At 36.1% G+C, this 24,983-nt stretch overlaps 1 protein-coding gene and 1 non-coding gene across 9 annotated transcripts in view; one reads left to right on the forward strand and one right to left on the reverse strand.

The window, feature by feature from the left end:
• LOC150092876 (single-stranded DNA-binding protein 3-like) overlaps positions 1 to 24,983 on the forward strand; it is an 846,537-nt gene that overhangs the window by 197,797 nt on the left and 623,757 nt on the right. The window lies entirely within an intron of this gene.
• LOC150092877 (signal recognition particle RNA) lies at positions 15,898 to 16,185 on the reverse strand. Its single transcript, XR_016550550.1, has one exon.

Here is a 24,983-nt window from a genome sequence, read left to right on the forward strand (position 1 = left end):
TGGCATACCATTTGACAACTCCTATAGGTAGAGATGACCTTGCTAATGCTTCTGCCTGGTATCTCTACTTGGGCCTGGCTCCCACTGAAGAGACCTCAATAAAGGTCGAAACTAGTCTGGGTAGTGGCCCTTCTCTTAATGCATAACATTAGACATATCCGCAAGGAGATGCGTTTTGCATTATGGGAGATACTGAAGATAGGAGTGATAGTATCTTGCTCCACCTTTGCAAGGAGTCGTCCTGGTGTTGCACCACCTTACCCCAGTCCTGAAGATACTTTCAGGCACAAACTTTGTTTGCTCACACCTGGATAAAGGATTAAACTAAATTTATTATATTCTAACCAAGTGAAAAATAAACTTTAAAGAACTGTACAAGTCCAGAAGAAAAGCTTAGTATTGGAGGACTTTAACAGGATTTATTATTATTATTTTTTTTACCACTAGAGGTCAGGCTAAGTAAAAGATCAATTAACAGCGTAGATTCAATTTACCTTTTGTATAGTGCAAGAGCATGTAGCTTGTCTTCATATACACATGTATTTTTCTGATGACCTCAATACAGGAGTCAAAACGTCAAATGTTATTTTATTAATAATAAGTAAGTAATCATTTCAACACGTGTGTTTTGTGTCCTTAAATTCGTAAATATGAATCTGATCACTGTGTAACCTTAAAAGAAAGAGTCATCATGATCCCTGGAGATTTGATCCACAAGCAGTTCAACCTCTACGGTAAGCTAAAGATATGTGTTTCCATGCTAATTAATCAAGTAGCCTTTCTTAAACAATGTAGAGACAGCAACTTAATCCCCAACTGCATTAAACTAAAAACGAAGTGTACATCAGTTAAAGCACTCTGTATTTATGCCCGGTTGGAAAAGCATTGTTAAGGGAACAAATCCACGAGGCACGAAAAAACATAGCATCTTCCCAAGACAAAGTTTTACAACTAAAATTAGAGCTATCCAGCTATGTTAATTCTGAAATTTGGGACTATTTTAGACGAGATCACGAACCGGCCAAGCATCTATTACTCAAAAACAAAAAAAAATTAAAGAAGTTCCAAGCACTAAAACAGCAAGAAAGCACAAGACAATTAAGATGTCATAACCAAAGGAGCGCAAACAGACATCACAAGAGCAGGTAATCACCAACAAACGAAGTTAGGAGCAACCAATCGCCATCGGATCACGGCCTGGTTATTAATAAATCAAGCTACAACCTCACCCAAGGTGAACTCTCGCTACTGGAAAAGGCCTAAACTATACCAATCCACCAAGATCAGTAAACAAACTGGATATCATTTATCATATCAAGAGAGGTCTAAGATCCCCCCAATCTAGCTGACAAAATAATACGTATGGAAACATCGTGCATACTAAACGCAAATAAAAAACTAAGCAACCTAAAGAAAACGGAAAAAACTGGCTGTCAAATCCCTAAAAATAAATAAATAACAAGGACATTATAATCACAAAAGCAGATAAAGGGAATGCTACTGTTGTTTTAGATTGGACAACCTACATAGAAAAAAATAAACCATTTGGTATCACAACAGCTACCAAATGGTAAACTACAACCCCATGAAATGCATCAAAAAAGAAAACACCTGAATTAATTAAATCTGTTTACACATGAAAGAAACTACCAGAGATGGCCAGAAGAAACTACCAAACAACTAATACCTCATTATGCCTGCGCCCCCAGAATTTATGCCCTGCCAGAAATGCACAAAACAAACAGTATTATGTCCGATTGTTGAAGGAATTGACAGCATGAATTACTACTACTTAGCCAAAAAAATTAGCGGTCATATTTAAGGAAATGGTAGGTCATTCCCCTTCCTACATAACAAAAAAAAAAAAAAAAAAAAAAAAAAAGCAAAATTTAAAATATTTTGACTCAACGATCAATTAAAAATAGACTCGATGATCAAGATTTATTAATCAGCTTTGACATAACTGCGCTTTTCACCAATGTCCCGATCAACGATACTGTTGTGCTCCTACAGAACATATTTCCAAATGAAATCATGCTCATCTTTGCCTGTTTCGGATATTTCGTGTGGCAAAACAATTTTACTTTCAAAAAAAAGTTACAGCCATGGGCTCACCACTTTCACCCCAATAGTTATGGAAGACTTTGAGCAACGAGCTCTAGAGTCAGCATGCCTAAAGCCCAAAATTTGGCTTGGATGATATTTTCGCTATTTGGTCCCACGGCCGTGAAGCACTAAATACATTCCTTTAGCCACCTAAGCAAACAACACAAATGTATCCAATTCACCATTGAAATAGAAAAACAATTCTATTCCTTTCGTAGACACACTTGTCACACATCTTCCCTCAGGCTGTCTCTCCTTCGCAGTCTACCACAAACCCACACACACAGGCTAGTACATAAGCAAAAATTCTTACCACCACCCAACACAAAAACTAGGTGTCACAAGCACCCTTAAACACAGAGCTCAAACTATTTGTTCAAATGAGCCAGCTCTAAACCAGGAATATGAGATCATAAACCATACATTAAAAAAAAAAAAAATGGATATAGTAAGAAAAAACTATTCACAAGATCCTCCGTAGAGATACCACTAAAAACAAAAAAGATTTCAAGAATGCCATTGCCACTTATGTTAGAGGCATTTCAGAAAAAATAGAACACTGCGCAAATACAACATCAAAACAACTTTTAAACCCCGACAAAATTAAGACACCTACTCAGTTCTTCGAAAGATCCTCTTCCACACTTAGCCCACCCAAGGGTTTACAAAACACAATGCACATATAACTTACCATACATAGGGGAAACAGGGCAAACCATCCCAATTATGAAGAAACAATCCTAATCTGAACAAAAATGACGGTCTAACCATTCCAAGAATGTGGAGTACCCATTTACAACCATTATAGCAACCAGAACAAGCCAAAGAAAAATCTCCAATACTTGGAAGTTTTTTTTTTAACATCAATAGCAACCTGAACTGTACAAGTCCGGAAGAAAAGCTTAGTACGGGAGGACTTTAACAGGATTTATTATTATGATTTTTTTTAATCACTAGAGGTCAGGCTAAGTAAAAGATCAATTAACAGCATAGATTCAATTTACCTTTGTAGAGTGCAAGAGCATGTAGCTTGTCTTCATATACATGTGTATTTTTTTGATGATGACCTCAATACAGGGGTCGAAACGTCAAGTGTTATATTATTAATAAGTAAAATAATCATTTCAACAAGTGTTTTGTGTCCGTAAATATGAATATGGTATTTGTAAATCAGTTAAATGTATGTGTTTCAATTTGTATGTTACTAGAAAGACATTTTGAAGCATTATTCTTATTTTTATCTACTGAAGTCTTGCTTAGATATAAAATGAATTTATTAAAATCAGTTACTGCTGTAATTCACGTTGTATGAATAAGTAAATGAACTTACCTCAGTGTGAAAAGATTGAAATTACGAACTGTTATAATTTGTAGCTATTTCATTATGAAATTATAATTCCATAAAGTTTTCGGCACTGTGAAGAAGCAACTTTGTCATTTTAAGCCCAATGCTGGAAAGCAGTAATGGCAGCAAATGATGGTGGACTTGAGCATAAGTTTCTCAGTTACACTTCTAAGTATGCATGGAAGTGAAAAGAACATTATCAAACATTGTAAGCATTCAGCTGTCCATGGAGTATCTCAGGAACACTGTTTTCGATACATGAAGACTGGACAGAAATCGGAACAAAATTTGGAAACAGAAGACTTGGAGAGTATAATCTTCTATAAAGAGAAGTGTGAAAATTTGATTAGTCATTAATTCATATAGGATTTATTTCCTTTGTAGCTAAAAGGAACTTCATTGATTGCCAGTTCATATAGAAATGGGCCCGATAAAATTGTTTTATTTAGGAGTTTCAGTCTGATAAGTGATTTTTAACTGTGAACATTGTTATTTCTTTAGACACTTTTATATAGAAGGTAAAGGTTGTTCTAAATTATTAAACAGTTGATGTCGTTTCCAGAAGAATGTTGAGACTATCACATAAAAAGTTAATTCATTCTAAAGTGATGAGTTTTTAGTAATTTATTCAGTGGAGCTTTCTGCTACTTTCATATAGGAAGTAAAATCACACAAGTGTCTTGGATGAAGACAAGCTTTGTTTTATTCATGGTCTGTGATTCTAAGGTGCAAGAAGAATTTGTCTTACGTTGCTGTCACACAGAGAGCAGCTTTGTTTTATGTTAGTCTTTCTCCTATGTGAACTCAAGAAGGAATAAAGGTTCTTTAGGAGGACAAAGATTAAGTTTTCAGGAGTTCCATCTAGATAGGATCTGTTGGTTTATGTGATTGTGAAGAAGTTGCATAGTTATGTTTTTCTTGTTGTGATTTAAAGAAAATACACTGGCACTTGAGTAGTTAATTTGATGTACTCGTGTATATATTTGTGTTATTTGAAAATTAAAGATTTTTATTTTGATTATGAAAATGTGAAGACTCAATCTCTTAATGGGTTAAATGAGTTTAAAAAGGATACATATATCCCATATATGTAACCCATAGAATACGTATATGGGATATCTTAGGATATGAACCTGTGTGTAAGCCAGATTTGGAGTGGAATTTCAGGTGTTCTTTTTATTTTCAATTTAGGAGTTTTAACCACTTGGAGTGTGTGAGAGAAGCAAGTAAACATACTCTCCCACACACACACAGATTACACAGACAGTTGAAAAAATAATTTAATTTATTTTAAAATTATTATTTATTATTATTTTTTTTTAAATGGAACCAACCCATCCATGAGAGGTTGGTCAACCTACAATATGCTAGTACTGTGGATGGGTAAGAAGGAATTTGTTTACGTTTATATTCAAAAGCTTTGGACTGTATTCCTTAGGAAACATAAGATGGTAGACTGTTCCAGAGGCAGCAGTGGAAGAGATGAACGAAGAGGAGGAAAAATTTTGTTCTGCGAGTTTGAAGTTGCACTGGGAGGGAGTGTTGGTCAGTTAATTCGTGCATTTGAAATGATTTGACGGAGAAGGGATGTATTATTGATGCTAATTCTCATCAACAGCAGCTGTAGAAGTATTTGTAGAAGATGCAAGAAGCAGAAACTTGAGTGCCTGTGTGAAAGTGAGGGTGGTTATCAGTGAGTGAGGGATAATTCATCAGTCTAACTGCAATTTTCTGTACAGAGTCCATTATCTTTAGGGAGCTCTTGGGGGCACCACTCCCAGATATGGGGGCAATATTCAATGATTGCATGGATTTGTTAAGGAGTTGTTTGTTAAATAAATGCTTTGAGCAAAAAGAGAGCCCTAACTTTTGGGAGGCAGAGGAGACTTTATTTGTAATTGCTTGTGCCAAGAGAGATTTGAGGTTAGTGTTATCTCAAGAAGATAAATCTCATCATACATCGGGATTTGGTTGTTGTCAAAAGTAAGGCTGGAAGAGAATTTTTTTGTGATATAAGACAGTTATGTTTTGCTTACATTAACATTCACCAGATTAGCCAAACCCCACTGATGAATTGATGAATGTTTCAGAAATGTGTAATTAAGGTTGTAATGGTTAGGGCTATGGAGATTGTGGTGATTTGTGCATTGCCAAGTTTATTATTGTTATTATTATTTGACACCTCCAGGGAGTCCAAAGACTCATCGAGGGAGAGTGTGCCAACAGCATTGAACGATTGGTACCCTTCCAACTACTAACCGTGCTCAAACTTACTTAACTGAGCCATTAGTAGCAGAGGCTCACCAACCTTTGCCGGCTTGTCAAATGAAAGGAGAATGGAATGTGCTGTCATCAGTAAAACTATGTATTGGGTTGTACTTTGCTAAGTAACTATCCACTATCACCAAAAGCGAGCATCTAGTTAAGAAAGTTGGTAGGTGAAGTGTAGAAGTCGGGGTAGACCAAATGATGAGGTTTTCTTATCAGGTCTCTGAGCCAGACCTGGTCGAAGGCCTTAGAGATATGAAGGACATCCATTTGGAACTCTTCTTTTCAAACTTTTCCATGGTATTTTTCTAGTTGTAGGTGAAATGAGTGAGCAGATCATTGTTGACCGACAGTGGTGGAATCCATATTCGTGATCATTTATTAGCTGAGAACCTCAGAGATAGCATAACAGTTGAGTGTTCATAGCTATTTCCATTACTTTGGAAAGAATAAGTGAGAGAAATTGGACAGCAGTTTAAGGATATGAATTTGTCTCCCTTTTTTTAAGGATAAGTTGAATATAAGCTAATTTCCATACTGGTGTAATAAGCAATGTAAACAGGCAACACAGAATGGGAATCATCTCTGGAGTGCAGACCTTTTGGACAATTGGTAGAATGCCATTGAGGCCAGGAGACTTTTTGGTATCCAGTTTGAGCAAAATTTGCTCTATCACTTTTTTGGCGAAAGTACATGCTGAGCATAGAGTATATAGTGCATAGGATGATTGGGGACGTTTACCAAAATCAGCAGTACAAGAATTAGAGAAGTAGGGAGCCAGAAGATTGGTATTTTCTTTGGGTGTTGATGCAACAGTGTTGGGCAGAAATTGCAACAAGTGGTGGCTAAAGATAAAGATAGAATGCACGACTGCAATATGGGAAGGATGCAATTTTCCTGCATTTAGCTCTTTCTAAGTCATATTTTTGATGTGTTGATGGCTTTCTTGCAACTGTTCTTGGCTTTGGTATAGATGAATGGACTGGTTGATGCAAACTGGTTTTGGTATGCTTGATTCCTCTCTTGTAAAGCTTTGGCATGCCTGTCGGAGAACTAAGACTTAGATAGGGAATGAGAACTTAGGGTAGAATGGGGAATAAATGTTTCCATGCCAATTTATAAAAAAATAAATAAATAAATAAAAAAAATCAGTGATATGTCTTTCACATAGGTTTGGGATATGTTAATCGCATAGGCAGAGTAATTGAATAGATCATCCCACTTGGCCTTTGTTCTAATGCCATATGATGATGCGTGGATGTGAGTGATCATGTTCTTGTTTCATAAGAGAAAAGATCAGCACAAGATTGTGGTCTGAGCTACCTAGGGGACAGACTACATTCATGGTGTACTTGGATCAGTCACTAGTGAGGAAGTCCAAGGTGTTTTGAGAGAGGTTTGTGTTGTGTGGTATTTCGGGTAGATATGTTTACTATCATTTATGGAAAATGACTCGGCCACAAACTATTCTGAACTTTTTGATTTCCTTGACTTAAGTCTATATTCTTCAATCCAGCTTTCCTAACAGTGTGGTTATTTTCCTTGAAGACTTTAATGTTCGCAACACCATCTGACACTATTACAATTACATAGATAAAAACAGAGAGGCCGAGTTATTTGCCATCACTGATGACCTTATACAAATAGTGATGTGGTATGTCAGAGTGCACACATGCACAAACCCCACCCTTGGGATGAAAGGAATTGAAGAGAATGTAACTGGAAAAGTTGGGGTGAGTAGTGCTTGTTGGAGTAGAAATTTGGGTTTCTGCTAGGAAAAGTAAGTCTAGTTTTGTACACCAGAGATGGAAATGGACATCATTGAGGTTGGAACAGAGGCCATATATATTGATGTAGCATATTAGGAAGTTTTTGCTGTTGTCTGCATTGATCACACAGTTTATTTTAAGAAAGCCTTTATAAACTTAAGGGGCTGTACAAGCTCTTCCAGAGCAGACTTTTACAAATACCAATGCTGGGATTTGAATTCATAACTTTGTTGGTTGGGGATATCTCCCAGAACAACTGGAAGAAAAAATTTCAATGTTTAATTCAAAACCTTTGATATGGCTTTATTATATTATTATTATTATTATGAGAGACATCCAGGGAGACCACATGCTACACATCAGCTATTGTACTTATTCTTGAATTCATTCACATTGCTTGCACTCAAAACATCTGATGGCAATCCATTCCAATCAAGTACAACCCTATGAGAGAAAAATCTAGCCCTTACCCCTTCTTAGCAGCATTAATTCTCAGCTATCAAGAATTCCATCTTCTCTCCCCTCCCATGAATTGAAAAATTCCATCAATTGAAATCCCATATAACCTTCCAGAAGTTTGACTCAATCATATTGCCTCCCTTTCTCCTGTTTGAGAATTTGTAGACTGCAGACACTTGCAATCTGTCTTCATAATTGGTATTCCACAATCCTGATATCATTTTAAACACTACTTTGCACTCTCTCCAATATATATCAGAATTACAAGGGAAACCAGGAGACAAGATCCACAAAATAGTCCAAGTGAGGTCTTATCAAGGCCTTGTAAAGAGGCAAAATGACATCCTTATCTTTATGTGTGAATGATCGTTTCAGCATTGCAATTATCTTTTGAGTCGTATTTCCAATCTTTGCCACATGGCCCCTGAAATTCAACTTCCTATCTACTCCAAGATCTTAACCTTATCAGTTTCTTCTAGCATAATCCCACAATATAATACGACATTGGATATCTAATCATGCTGAAGTTCAATGACTTTACATTTACTGACATCCATTTTTCCATGACCACAATTCCAGCCTATTCAAATCATTCTGCAAGTACTGCATATCAGCAGCATCCCTGATTACCCTTCTTATCTTTGCATCATCAGCAAATAGCTGTATATCGCTTATCAAATCCTTCCCAATATCATTAATTACAGAAGCTTATTAGCTCTTTATTCTTAAGTCATTAATTACAGATTGAATAACAGGGGACCAAGCAATGATCCTTGTGGTACACCACTTATTACCTTAAATCTTGCAGACTCGCATCCCCTGTATACGTTTTGATATCTGTCAGTCAGCCATCCTCTTATCCATGCTAATATTGTATAACCCAAACCCATATTCTCCATTATATGCTATTTTCTGTCAAAAGCATCATGGTGTTTCCATTCCCCTTGTCTAGTTCAATGATAACAATCTTAGAATGTGAGCAAGTTGCTAAAACATGACCTTCCCTTAGTAAACCCTCGTTGCAAAGTAGAAATTCACTGTCATCCTGTTTCTGAATGCAGGCCCTAACCTATTTTTCCAAAATCTTCACCAGCACTCCTGAGATACTGATTGGTCGATAGTTGGATACATTGGTCTTTGCACGCCCCTTGTGCAATGGATTCCTTTCATTGCTGCAGAATCTTCCCTGTTCTGAGACTCGTTAAACATCCTGGTCAAAGTAATGGCTAGTTCAGCTGAACACACTTTTAGCACACGTGCTGATATTATATCAGTCCCTATTGCCGAATTCTTATTCGCTTTGTGCAACAGCTAGCTCTAATACCTCGGCCTCACACACCTGTGCTTCTTCATCTAGTGAAGAGGTAACAGTGAGCTCAATGTTGCATTCACTAGGTTGATAGCTTTTAAAGAAATGGGCGCTCATTAACTGAACAACCTCTTCTGCATCAGTAACCATCAAGCTATCTGTATTTAGAAGAGTTATTCTTCTTTCATATTCATTCTTTCTTTTACTTGCAGCATATCAATAGAATTCTTGTGGGTTGTCTTTAGCACGCAGAGCCAGTTTCATTTTATATTCAGACTTTGTTTTCCATACAGCAGTTGTGACTATTCTAGCCTGCTGCTTATAATTTTCATAATGAACATCATCCTTATGCACATGGTATTTCCTCCACATTATTCTTTTCTTACGAAACTCTTGCTTAATAAGATTACACATCCATTTGACTTCTACCCTATTTATTCTTTCAACTCTCGAGTCACAATTCTGATATTGCATCATTTAAGTATTGTTTAAATGCTTCCCATGCAGTGTCAATATTCTTCTCCCGTACAGCAACTGATTCTATTCCACTGAATTCAGTATACTCCTCAGTTGGTCATAATTTCCTGCTTTGTAGTTCAGCATGTAACATTTTCTTAGTGGAACATTCATAAACTTAGTCACTTCCCACGTAAGTACCACATGATCACTGTCACCAACTGGAGGCAGAATAGTTACGCCTTTAACTGAAACACCCTTTCACACTATAATCAAATCTAATACAATATGAATCTTTTCTTTTAAGCTTACATGGTGATCCGAATACATTTTTGAAAATTATGGAGACAACTACTGTGTTTGAATAAAAACTTTAGTTTAACATAACTAAAATCTACATTCGACGTTTCAACCTTTATATCAAGGTCATCTTCTGGAGCATACAACTATACACAGAAAACAAGATACAATACGATCAAACTGGTTTGTTAAAGTTACTGACCAACTGCTACAATGATTGTTGGCCTGACCTCTGGTATGAAAAAAAAAATTATATGTGAATGCTAGAGTCCTATTATTAGTGTTATCTATTAGTTGTAGAAACACATTGGGTGCAACAAGTGTATGTATCTATCTATATACATATATTAACATCATGATTATAAATGTACATTCCAGCTAGTTGGTGTGGAATGGTTTCTAATACTATCTGAAGATTGGCTAGAGTCCTGACTTATGCTGGATCTTATATATTAGGTAGGTTGAATGTGTGCCATCCAGATCCTTGGAAATTTCATGCCATTTTTGTTGTTGATATTTGGGTGGTTTATCAGGATTTCGCAGGCTTCCTTAAATTTCCTTTCATGCCAGGTTTTTGTATGGTGTAAAGAGCGGGTGCTTTTCCAGTTGATTTGGTGTAAGGTGTTGAGCACGCGATCTGAGAGGCCTGCTTCACCATAATGGTTATATTTAATGTGTATAGGGATTGTCCATCCTGTTTCACCAATGTATGGTAAGTTACAAGTACAGTGGATGCAATAGACTCCAGGATGTGCCAGTGGAAGAAGAGGATCCTTAGAGGAGCTGAATATGGTTTTAAGTTTTGTGTATGGCTTAAAGGTGGCATTGAGGTTATAATGTTAGGATTCTGTTGATTTTTTCTGATAACACTTTAATGTATGGGATGCTATGGTTTTACTGTAATCTAGATTTGTTTTTGTTGTTGTTTTATGGAGTATTTTATTAGTAGTATTTTTGTTATAGCCATTATTTATGAATGTGTTGCTGATGATTTTTAGTTCTTGTTTCAGGGCTTGCTGGTTAGAGCAAATTGTTGTAGCTCTGTTTTTAAGGGTGTTAATGACTCCATATTTTTGTGATGGGTGGTGGTATGAATTAGCATGTATGTATTGGCCCGTGTGTGTCGGTTTTCGGTAGCCCATGAAGGATAGACTGCCTGAAGGAAGACGTGACTAGTGTGTCTAGGAACGGGAGAGAGTTTTGATTTTAATTTCGATGGTAAATTGTATGCATTCGTGTTGTTTGTTCAGGTGGCTAAGGAATGTGTTTAGCGTTTGTCGCCCATGCGGCCAGATCGGGAACACGTCAATGTATCTAAGCCAGACTGTCAGTCTTAGCGTGGCGGAATCGAGAGCCCTTTGCTCAAAGGTTTCCATGTAGAAGTTGGCGATTGGGGGATAGTGGTAAGCCAATGGCTGTACTTTCTTTTTGTAGGTAAAATTTGTTTTGCCACACGAAGTAACTAGACTGTAGTACGTGGGCAAAGAGGGTCGTAATGTTGGACGGAAATTTGTTCTGTAGTAGGAGAATTGTGTCGTTGATGGGGACATTTGTGAAAAGGGTAGAAACGTCGAAAATGACTAATAAGTCGTCTTGGTTGAGTGTTATGTTTTTAATTTTGTTTATGAAGTGTTGTGTGTTCTTTATGTAGGAGGGGGAATGACCTACCAACTCCTTGAGTGTTGACGCTAATTTCTTGGCTAAGTGGTAATTGGGGCTGTCTATTCCTTCCACAATCGGTTGAAGGGGCACATTTTGTTTGTATATTTTCGGGACCCCATATATTCTGGGGGGGAGGCATAGTGGGGTTTGAGTTTTTTAACCGTGTCCGGTGGCCAAGAAGTGACGGACTTAGTAGTTTCTCTGTTTTATCCTTCATCCTGTTTGTTGGGTTATAATTTACCAGCTTATATGTGTTGTTATCGGCTACTAGTTGATTCATCTGAAGTATGTATATTGACCTGTCAAGGACAACAGTGGCATTGCCTTTGTCCGATTTCGTTATTATTATGTCTTGGTTGGCTTTTAATGACTTAATTGCTGCTAGTTCTGTTTTTGTGAGATTGTTCTGTATGGTTTTCTTAATGTTCAGGACATTACAAGTTTCTAATCGTATTTTATCGGCTATATTGTTAGGTAGAGACCTGATGCCTCTTTCTATGTGGGAGATAAAATATTCAATTTGTTTACCTTTTTAGGTGCTATTGCATAGTTAAGTTCTTTATTCAGTAACGTAAGTTTGCCACTGTTGAGGGTGTGGCTTGATAGGTTGATCACATGTAGACTCCAGAATGTTTACATCCTGGAGTCTATTGCATCTGCTGCATCTGTAACTTACCATACATTGGTGAAACAGGATGGACAATCCCTATACACAAGAAAGAACACATTAGAGACATTAAATATAACCATTATGGTGAAGCAGGCCTCTCAGATCATGCGCTCAACACCTTACACCAAATCAACTGGAAAAGCACCCGCTCTTTACACCATACAAAAACCTGGTATGAAAGGAAATTTAAGGAAGCCTGCGAAATCCTGATAAATCGCCCAAATATCAACAACAAAGATGGCATGAAAATTCCAAGGATCTGGATGGCACACATTCAGCCTACCTAATATATAAGATCCAGCATAAGTCAGGACTCTAGCCAATCTTCAGATAGTATTAGAAACCATTCCATACCATCTGGCTGGAATGTACATTTATAATCATGATGTTAATATATGTATATAGATAGATACATAGACTTGTTGTTGCGCCTGATGTATTTCTACAACCAACAGAAAACACTAATAATAGGACTCTAGTATTGATGTATAATTTTTATTTTTTCACCAGAGGTCAGGCCAACAATTGTTGTAGCAGTTGGTCAGTAACTGTAACAAACCAGTTTGACTGTAGTGTAGCTTGTTTTCTGTGTATAGTTGTATGCTCCAAAAGATGACCTTGACATAAAGGCCGAAACGTCGAATGTAGATTTAGCTATATTAAACTAAAGTTTTTATTCAAACATGGTAGTTGTCTCCATAATTTTCAAAAATGTAATACATTATGACCTTGGGTTTCTTCTGTCACATGCTGCTTGAAGAAGTTGTCCCACAACAGCTCAATAAATGCATTTTCATTTTTCTCATGAGATTCTACTGCTACCCAATCAATATTTGGATAGTTAGTCTCCCATGATGATTACTCTTTTCATGCTCATCTTTTCTATTTGATGATGCATTTCCTCATCACTAGCAACCGATCCACCAGGTCTGTAACAACACACCACTGTGTAATTGATCTTGTTCGATTCCACCTCACACCAGATGGCTTCAAACCACTGCCACATGAAATACTTTTATTAGTAGTACTAGAATCATAGGTATTAACTCTCACTGGATTCAAGTCATCCGATATCATTAGTAACAAGTCTCCTCCTCTCCTGTCTTCTCTATCCTTCCTAAAAAATAGTGTACTCTTTACATCCGATACCAGTTAGTATGTCTGATTCTGATAGTCAGGTCTCACTAACCTACAATCTGAGATCCCAGCATATTGACTAAGGAACAAACTCTACCCTTTTGTTTGTGGTACTCCTACCATCCATGTACAGACATAATAATCTATCTGTATGCTCTTGTCTGCAATCTGGATGATGCAGTTGGACAACTTGCAGATCTCTATTGCCTTATATACATGTAGACATCTTCGCACACATTTGATAGGTCTGAACCGGATGAACACAGAGTCGATCATTGTTTCCCTGACTCTGTGTTAGATCCTCATACCAGTTATTTATTTTTCGGATACCAAACACATTCAGGTGTAGGCCATCCCTTTTATATATAAATCCAATCTTCCCTCAAACTCACTCCACACATCCAAAAACTTGCATCCATTCTTTCTACATGGCCTATGCATTGAATCGTTTCCCTTCATAGCCCTTCTTTTCAATTCATTTTTATCATATCGAGGTAAAATACTATTTTCACTTTCTCACTCTTCACTCTTGCCTCTTGCAACAATCCTTTCATGTTCTCTCTCATACTGAACTTATTGCTAATTAAGTCATTAGTACCTACTACAATTAAGATTTTGTTTACTTTTCTGGCTTTGAATTAATTTTTGATCCAGGAAAACTCGGTTATAACTCGTTCATCAGTAGCATGTTTTATTATAGTGTCACCATACCAAATAACATCTTACTTTTTTACAAACAACATTGCTTACCTGATTTCCATTTACTTCTTGACTTGTTTCCTTGCTTTATTTCTTATTTTGTTGCTTAATTTTCTTTTTCTCCCTATGCTCATTTAAATGCCTCAACTTTTTATAATTCCTTCAACATAGATATAGATTATACTTGGCTGGTTGGAATAATTCATGTGAACAGCTAGAAATCTTCTTACAAAAAATCAGTAACCTTCATCACTGAATTAATTTTACAATGGAACTTAAATTGTTCCTTATTAGCACATTTATTTTTTCAAACCTTCCTTCTTGGATTTGTATCTGCACCACACTTCGGCTTACCATCCTTCACAGAATTATGGTATTATGAATGGCTTGTTTCAAGATCTCGTATTATCCATTCTTTACTTGATCTACTTAAAAATTCTGCAATCAAGAAATGGCTATTTGGGGTTATAATCCCAAAACAGAGAAGATTATCAACTGTTTTTCTCCACCATTTGTTAGAAGAGAAGACTCATAGAAAGTCTCCATCCTGTACTTATTAAAACCATTTCATAGTTCACTTCTTGTACTGTTTAATGTTTCCCCAACTTTCAATCCTATTAATTCAATTATCTCTATGATACCATCTCCAGAAGATAAAAGAAGATAAAATAAAATATGCACTTTATTTTATTTTGTCTAAAACATTTATACAATTGGTGCAATGAAGTTTAAGTACAATTTGTAATTTTTATAAGTTTATTCTATGTATTTGTTTCATACTTTGTTTTCTTAACTTACATGAATTATCTGAATTAAATAAAAATATTTTTATTGGATACGTCATTGTTGTTTATATAATTAAAAAAAAAAACTATTTCGGAACCTAACCCTACTTTTTCTATGTGATCTGAGTCTCGCATAACGTGATTTATACAGTGCGGCATTTCTATGGAACCTAACATCTGTGTTATATGAGGGCTACCTGTAATATATGTGTGTAATATATTATAATATAATTATATAATAAGCATATTAGATTATTAGTTGTTTGGTATAGTTAGTGGGTGAAGTGGTGTAAACAGAGTTGTAGAGTAGGTGCCCTTCCTCGATAGGTCTCTGGACTCCTTGGAGGTGTCATGAAATAATAATATGTATAATAATCAGTGGTAGTAATAATAGTACATGTATATTTTAATGCCCCAGATTTCTCTGCTCGCATGCTTTCTTCCTTTTAGTCTTTGATTTCATTTCTTATATCCATTTTGTTGTCTAGATATCATTGACTTACTTTTAACATGTTATTATGTATCTTGTTCAGTTGTATTTTGAACTTTTTTTTATTTTCTCTAGTGGGCTTCTCCTTGCTTACTGCATACAAATTGTTTTCCTAGATACCTTCAGTATAAAAGTTGCATTATAGTTCACTGACTGTGATCTGTTAGAAATGCATCATTGAAGTAGTCTGAGACTTAGTAGTGAGCAACCACCGATGCCAAATTATTATTATGACACCTCCAGGGAGTCTAAGGACTCATTGAGGGAGAGCACATACTCTACAGCTCATTCTAACTGCAGCTACACCAATGCCATCTACTGCCCACCACCACCACTAGTATTTCCACAGACAATCACAAACATCCTTCCCCCATGGCAGGATTTGAACCTACAGCCTTTTGGCTGGAGAGCAGATACACTAACCACTCAGCCAACCAGACCAAAAGAACTGGGTTTGTTTATGTTGTCCTGGCTATTTTTCAATGCCTATTCACAGATCCAATCCCACTTCTGCATGATGTGGAAGCTTTTGCCTGCTGTATTTCTGCCATGGGTTGATTTGCTTCTTGTTAGGCAACCTGGTGGCTCTGAGCTCACCCGAAGTCACCATATTGATGCCGTGCTTAGTGTGGATACCCGATTGACATAGGATCATTGGGAAACAGAACTCCATTTCTCAAACCATTTACCAGCCCAAGTCTTCTAGCAGCTGGATTGCAAGACTCTTGACTCATAGTACTGTGGCAGCTTATTTCCTTTTGAGTTATTCACTAATTCCAGCATTGTAAGTTCTTTGTGTAGATGTTATCATAAAATCTGCTGTTGCTGCATCCTTCTTGATGAAGAAATTGATATGCCCTGCAGAGATTTTAATTTAAGATTGTTTGTTTTATTATCAGATCAAGCAGTCTATAGCACAGTTGGTATCAATGATGCCATTGATACCAACTGTGGTATCACTTGTTGGAAAGACCTGGATTCATATCCCATGTAGGATTTGAGAATCTTTTTTTAGGAACTTTTCAACTGCAAATGTGTGAGTTAGCATGTCTCATATAGATGGCTTGGCTTTTCCTTCCCTGAAACTTGGGATTTTCATCCCACAATCAGTTGGTGAGGCTATAAGAATACACATAATTTACGCAATACCTTGACCTCAGTCTTAGTTATTTCAGTTATAAATCTAAACACCAATCAGTTGTCAACATCAATTATCAGGTTGCATTTGGAAATTAACTAATGACACCTGAATATATGACCACATAACTGTACCAGGAATGTTGTTTCAGGTGTCATTTGAGGATTGATTAACTGATGTTTTTAAACAGCGTTACTTTTCAAAGATTACTTATGTGTGCTTGAAAACAGTTTTAAACATATCCTGATATTATGAAGTGTATTATGTCTAATAGTCTAATGTATTATAATATTTTTACATGGCAAAATTAATAGTAAAACTGCTCACTAACTTATCGTACCATAAAAAGTGAAGCATAACATTTAAATATTGTTTAAAATGACATTAATTTTATTAAATTATCTCATGGGAATTTTAATTATGCATCTTAAAAATTGCATGCCTATTAAATAAATTTTATTCATTAAAGTACAGCATTTAAATTGAATATGTGACTTTTTTTACAGTGATACTTTATGAGATGTTGCTAATTGATATTATTAAATGTTTTTTTAAGCTTGAAATTGATATATTTAACTTGTATTACAGTTACATTGTTGATAGGGTGTCAAAAATAGCATAATGTATTAATAAAAATAGATTGGAATGAAATGAATGGGAGGGTGAGGTGAAGAAGAGAAAAAATGAATGATGGAACAAAAACTCAAGCAAGTAAAGAATGGATAAAATTAGCACCTTTTTAAATGTAGTATAAAATAACAAATGGCCAATTTATGAAGTAAATTTGCTAAATTAATATTAGTTATGATAGATGAAGAAACCATGCGGTTAGCCTAGTGGCTGTGCGCTTCGCAACCATATGCCTGGGGAAGGAGTGTCCTTGGTTCGATTCCTGCCGACAACGTGAGGAGCTTAAGGATCTTCCTCAGCCATAGCCAAGTTAGCCGGTCTTGGACGTAGACAGTAGGGTTTTCCCCAGTTTATCTGGGGTTTATCATCCCGCAAGCAGGCAAACTGGCCTTAAGAACTCAACACTACAGGCCATAGGATACACCGGGGCATAAGGCTGATCACCTTATCCTGTGAACGGTTTGAGGTCCGACGATTAACTAACCCTCGACACCGCAAGGTAAAAGAGGGTAAAAGGAAGATGATAATGATGAGATGAAGAGATTATAAGGTAGTTGGAATGAGTTTTTTTTAAGAGAGTGGCATTAACATATCCTATTTACTTCATAACAGTGCTTCATTGTATAAACAACACTAAGAAAAAAAAATTACTTAATATAACTTATTAATATTTCACTGGCTTTGTAACTATCATCATAGCACAAATTATAACTGTGGCAAATTCAAACTGGCAGACCATGTTCTGGATAGGATTAAATGGAAGATGACATCGCTGTTGCTTGAAAGCTATATAAACTATGTTCTGGTGATACACTTGCTGATACATAAGTGGGTGGAATAGTAACTCCTAAAATGCTAAACTCTTCTAGAGGAGTGATACTAGAATGAGATCTCCTTGTTTTTCCAGATGAGAAGATATTTGCATCCTGATCAAGAGCATAAAGATCAAGGAGTGACAAGCATGAAATACTTTCTGATGTGTAGGGAGTGTCACATGTTACTCATCAGGAACATGTTCCTTACTTTTGATACACCTAAATTGCCAGCATCTGTAAAAGCAATGCATCTCAATTGTCCTATTAGATTGTATATTCCTAATCCACTGCAATGCTTTTAATGTCAGAAATATGGGCATGCCCAAAAATTTCCTGTCATGGCTATGGCATCTGTGCCTGATGTGGTAGTAAAGAGCACGAAAGCAATATTTGCTCTGCAAAGAAAGCTAAATGTGTCAACTGTCAGAGAGACCATTCAGTCTACTCCCATTAATTTTAGAGGTGAAACGAAGAAAAGAAATACAAAGGATTAAAACAGAGCAAAATATATCATATCGGGATGCAAAAAAGCTAGTAACTACCACACTGCCCTGAAATCATCTATGCTGGAATGGTGTCAGTTAAGAAAATATCAACAGTAATTCAAACACATCTCTGTTCCACCGCCTGATAATTTGACTATATCTGAACTTATTCATGAATGCTTCTCTGTAGAATGCATCAGTCACCTGACCTATGGTCTCACACTGAAAATGGCTCCATTCAATGAGAACCACTAGTCAGAAAGTTTATGGCAAGAATATCATTGAAAGAAAGATAAACCTTCACAAAAAAAAAATTATGCTTTGGTAGACACCGAACGTAAATGAGAATTATTAAATGATCGTGACACCTCAGATGTATTGGATTTTTTTTTCTTTCTTCAGAGGAAGAGTTGTACACTGACTGTGTTCCAAAATATAAGCCCAACAAAAGTAAGTCCTCTTTGAAGTGGGACTATTGTGGGTTTCACCAGAATATCAATGATATCAAGATTCTGCTGCAGAGACACAAGTCTCTGTTTCTGTATGCAGGAAAGAAACATCTAAAACCCAGTGAGGACCCTACTTTAAGGAGTTTCACTGTTGTTCGTGAGGATCAAACTGGAAGATGGTCTTGCTCGTGTTGGAGTAGCTATCCTTAGTGGGCAGTCATACTACTTTGATTCATCTCCAACTGCTCTGGAAGCAGTAACAATGCAAAGTATTTTCAGTCCTGAAAATACTTCATGTGCAAACTTTGTTTGCTTACACTTGGATAAAGGATTAAACCAAGTATATAATCTTCATATCTTTAATTTATAGTATAACCAAGTGAAAAAACTTCCAACAACTTTCTCTAATCCACAGTAATTTAATAATAAGGTGTGACACCTTTTGGTGACTCATATGAAAATACAGGGTGTTTCAAAAAGATGGACTCAGTTTTGTAAGTCTGTATATCAAACATAGAACCTAACAAATATGATGTAAAGTATATTTGATTATACTCAAAATAAAGTTTATAGATGTTCAATGTGTCCCCCTCCGACTGCACAGATAACATCAAGACAGTAGCTGAATTCATCCATACCCAAAGAAGAAGAAGAAAAGAAACATTTAAAACCCAGTGAGGACCCTTCTTTAAGGAGTTTCACTGTTGTTCATGAGGATCAAACTAGAAGATGGTCCTGCTCGTGTTGGAGTAGCTATGCTTAGTGGACAGTCTCGCATCACTGAGTTTACCGCAGTTGTGATACAGTTTTTGACGTCAACCAAAGTTGTTGGTAGAGGTCATACATAAACTGCTTCTTTTATGAACCCCCACAAGAAAAAGTCGCAGGGTGTGAGAACAGGAGATCTTGGGGACCAGAAATGAAGCGCCAAGTCTTCATTCCTGATGCAATCTATCCATCATTGAAGTAGAGATTCCCTTACACAGACAAACCGTTTGCTCAAATTGATAATTCCAGTGACAAATGCTTTTCCTCGTTGGAGGTTTAATGTTGAAACAATAGCGTAATGCATTCTGCACTGCAGTCGCTGACTCGGTTTTAATGAGCTCACGAATGCAAAAAATTTTGTGCTGCATTTTAGCCATTTTGCTCACAACTGACGATGCTGCTAGGCAAGCACTCTAGCAGTATTATTTCAAACTTTAGGACCTCCTTTTTCAAATGTTATGTAGATCATTCACATACGATGTATAGTTCAGGAAATATAGCCGTGCGAAATTGAGTCCATCTTTTTGAATCGCCCTGTATGCTGTATTATTTCAACCTTAGTATCACCTCTGGGTAGTGACCCTTCCCATCCTGCACAGCATTATACATATCCCCAAGGAGATGTGCTTTACATTATGGGATACTAAGGCAAGTGATGTTGAAGTCTTTAGCTTCTTTATACAAGTTGTCCCAGTCCTGAAAATACTTCAGGTGCAAACTTTGTTTGCTTACATTTGGATAAAGGATTAAACTAAGTATATAATTTCTTGGTATCTTTAATTTATAGCTGCAGTTTTAAAAACATCATCTCCAAAGCCTTAGTGGGTTCCAAAACTGTCAAGCAGCCAAAAAAGATCAAGACAATAAAAGTAGTATTTGTTGTAATATCCTACCATATCAAGTCTAATAACTTTTAAGAGTGCTCAGGCCAGAGCATATTATGTGGAACATTAGAGCTAGAAACAATCTTGGTTCAAATTTACATCATCGATTAATCAGACAGCCAGTGCAAAAATTGTATGGGATAAAATCCAGAAAATAAAATAAAAGATAACGGCAGCACTACTGAAGCAGATAACATCTGACGACTTGCATCACTGCTTCCAACAATGGATAATTTGCATGCAATGGTGTATAGAAAGAGGAGGGGAATATGTTGAAGGAGATAACAATTAAGTTGTACAATTGTAATAATAAACCACATTTTTGCCACCAGTCTTGTTATTTAATTGCCATACCGTATTTTAACTTAGTTTATAGAATTTCTTTCCTTGGCCAGATGGGCACACTTGGGTACAAGCAAAAATTGATTCAGAAGTTTTGAATCATTAGAACAATTCAAACTTCTGAATATTGTTAGGGTGATGATGCAGGATTTTACAAGTTTCATGGAATAGACAATCGAATTTAAATCTTCTATACTGTATGCAAAATCTTAGTGTGATTCCAGTTTCAGATTGTTGAAAGAAGCAAATTCAAATAGGCTCTTCATGCACAATGAGTTGAATGTGTTATCACAAGATCCAGATTCTGCATTACTTCTCGAATGATTTTTTATTTTTTTTTATTTTTTTTTTTAGAATGTATAATAGATATTGCAGAAGGTATCAGAGACTTATGTACAGATGATGTTAATAAAGTAAGATTTGTAATTGCACAGATTTTATACAAAGCCAAAACTCCATTTTTGAATAGTCCTTTTTCAGAACTACAGGTGCTTTATTTCTTATGTCAACACTAACATTTTCATCACAAATGTCACTAAAGGTGTTTTTCAGCTTTTATTACCAATTTTACAATGTGTAATTGCAAACTTAATGTTTCACTTAGGATCTACACATTTTATAATCAACAGATTCAACTCAGTCAAATTAATTAATTGAACCAGATGAAAATTGTTGAAAGAAGCAAATACAAATAGGCTTTTCATGCACAGTGAGTTGAATGTGTTATCACAAGATCCAGATTTTGCATTACTTCTCAATGGATTTTATTTTTTTAGAATTGTTATTATTATTCTTGACACCTCCAAGGAGTCAGACTCATCGCAGGAGGACCTACAACTGTCTCAACCACTACACTGAACCTCTACTACGGATTATCTCCATCAACGCCATCTACTGCCCACCTACACCACCACAACTAGTATTTTTTGTCTGTAAATTCCGTGTGTTCTGAAGGGCTGATTTGTCTGTATGCAGGATGAAAAACCAGAGTTTCCAGGAGGGAAAAACCCTGCTACCTCCGTATGAGATCGGCTAACTCACCTTCAATTGAAAATCGTCCAGATAAAACATTCCTCCTGTCGTGATGAGAATCAAACTTAGGCCTATTCTAATCGAAGGGTGCAATGTCCGTCGTTCTCCCAATTGCGCAATAGATATTGCAGATATCTATTATATCACAGTATATGATGATGTTAATAAAGCACAATTGTTAATAAAGTGCAATTTGTAATTCCACAGATTTTATATAAAGCCCTTTGAATAGTCCATTTTCAGGTGCTTTGTTTCTATGTCACAACACTAACATTTTCATCACAAATTCTACTAGAGGCATTTTTTTCAGCTTTTGTGATCGATTTTACAGGTTGTAATTGCAAACTTAATGTTTCACTTAGAATCTACATGGTATAATCAACAGATTCAACTCAGTTAAATTAATTAATTGGACCAGATTGCTTTCTTTAGAACCTAACAGTATTCATCATCATTGACATGCACTTTCAAAGGAGCGTACAGGATATTATGATAGTACTACATGAAAAACCTACATCATTACTAACTTCCTATCAGCAATTTTTCTCCAAATCAATCTGTTAAGCTCCAACATTATTAGATCTTTTATTTCTGTCTTCCAAGGCACATTTTGTTATATCAATCACCTATATCTTGGTCTTCCTCCGAGTCATTTTTCCTGCCAACCTGGCAGAGAGCACTTGTTTTCTAATCTTGACTCTCCCATTCTGTTTAAGTGACCGTACCATTTGAGGTTACCTATACTAACACATTGTTGGATGCCAATGCTGATTTGGATGCCAGCCTGGCTGGCAGAGTGGTTAGCGTGTCCCATCTCCACTCAAGAGGCTGCTGGTTCGAATCCTGCCGTGGGCATAGATGTTTGTGATTGTCTGTGGAAATACTAGTGGTAGTGGTCGGCAGTGCATAACGTTGGTTTAGTTGCGGTCAGTTGATGGATTGTGAGTGGTGGAAGCAGAGTTGTAGATGGATGCCTTCTCTTGATGGGTCTTTGGATTCCCTGGAGGTGACAAATAATAATATCAAGTTCTTTACTGATATCCTCATTTTTAGTATGATATTGCTATTGATGATATGCCCCTAATCTTTCTCAGGACTCTCATGTCTGTGGTATCTAGTCTTTGGCCAAGTGTTTTTATTTCTACCTAACTCTCAGATCCATAAGTTAAAATTGTAATATCCATAAGCTAATTTAGTGTTTTGACTAATTTCTCTCTTATTCCATATAAATTTATTCAGTTGACTTCCTACCATACTGACTTCGTTGATTCTGTTATGTGTTTCTATATTTAATTTAGCATCTTCACTAAAATTGTGCCTAAGTAGCTGAAATTTTTTTACTTGTTCTATAGGTTCTCCATTCTCGATGCAGTTGATCTTTTCTATGTTTCTGCCTATTTTCATTGTCTTTGTCTTGTTATTGCTGATTTTCACACCAAATTTATTGCAACTGTTATTCAATTTAGTAAGGAAATCTTGCAGACTTGTACTGGATTTATTTACCAATATAACATCATCTGTATGAAGTAAAGAGCTGAGATTAACATCTCCAATTTTGATATCAGGTTTAATACTGCTTTCCTTCATGATGCAATCCATATAGATAATGAATAACAAAGTGGATTATGTACATCCCTCTCTGACACCAAATTTAATATCAGATCATCTTCCTGTACTTCTGTCAATTCTAACTGCTGACTTACAACTCAAATAAAGATTAATTATTGCTTGATATAATGCCCATTGACACCATATAAGTGTAGCGTTTTGAATAGTTTTTCTCTTGGTAACTTGTCATATGCCTTTTGCAGGTCATTTTTATATATTCCCATGATTTCTCAACTATTTGTTGTAAAGTGAAAATCTAATCCTGATGGCCCCTATTTGGTCTTAATACAGCTTGTTCTTCACAAAGCTTTCTTTCCACAATCTTTCTCAACCATTTCTCAAGTACACTTGCATAAATCTTATCAGGAATACTCAGTAGGGAAATATGTCTGTAATTGTCACATTCAGTTTTATTTCCCTTTATGGGCACTATGAGAGCTCTACTCCAATTAGCTGGAATTCGTCCCTCTGTCCAGGCCTTCTGAATTATGCAGTGCAGCCAGTGTAAGACTTTTATACCTCCATGCTTGATCATTTGTGGTCGAATATCATTACTTCTTTCCACATTTCAGGCTTTTGATGGCTTTTTCTACTTCAAGTATTGATATGTATTACTGATTGCATGCCTGTTGAGTGTTTACCACTATGCTGTCATTGCCCATTTCATTTAGCAGTTTTTCGAAGTAATTACTGTATAGATGAAGGATATCTTTCTCCTGTTTTCATGTCACCTTTATCATCTCTAGTAGTTCGTTTATAGCACTGTTCTCTTCATTTCTTTTTCAACAGCCTACAGAATATTTTAGCCACCTTCCTGATATTTATTTTCTATGTTCTTCCCATGACTTTTGTTTATCTTGTTTTACACAGTGTTTAGCTTTCTGACATTTGTCACTGTATTCTCTAAGAGTACAAGCTGACTTATTTGCTAGAAAATTTCAGTATGCCTTCTTCTTTTTCTACACTGCCTCTTTAACTTTCTGTATCCACCATGGAATATTCAGAGCTATAGTACGCCTAAAGATACGAGACCCTTCGACACTTCTGTGATGTCAAAAGAAAGAGAATCCATTCTGATAATAGGGTAATCAATGCATATTGTGGAATGAGTTGTTTATTATTACACGTCAGAAAATTAACTTATCTTTCATGATCATTGTAGTTTTTAATGTGGTAACTATTTTGCTTATATAACAGTTGGAAAATTTTACGGATAAAGCATGTGATTTTGCGTGTTAGTGACCAATTCGTACATAGCCTTATTTCTTTCTCCCCTTCAACATGAATTGACTCTTCTTGGCAGTCTGTCAACAATAGCTCTCGCTTTTGTGGTCCGACTATAACAGTATTTAAAGATAGCAAATTCATTTTGTTTAA

This window comes from Typopeltis vanoorti, chromosome 25 (genome assembly GCF_054136105.1).
Source record: "Typopeltis vanoorti isolate ZY-2024b chromosome 25, IOZ_Tvanoo_1.0, whole genome shotgun sequence".
NCBI lineage: Eukaryota > Metazoa > Arthropoda > Arachnida > Uropygi > Thelyphonidae > Typopeltis > Typopeltis vanoorti.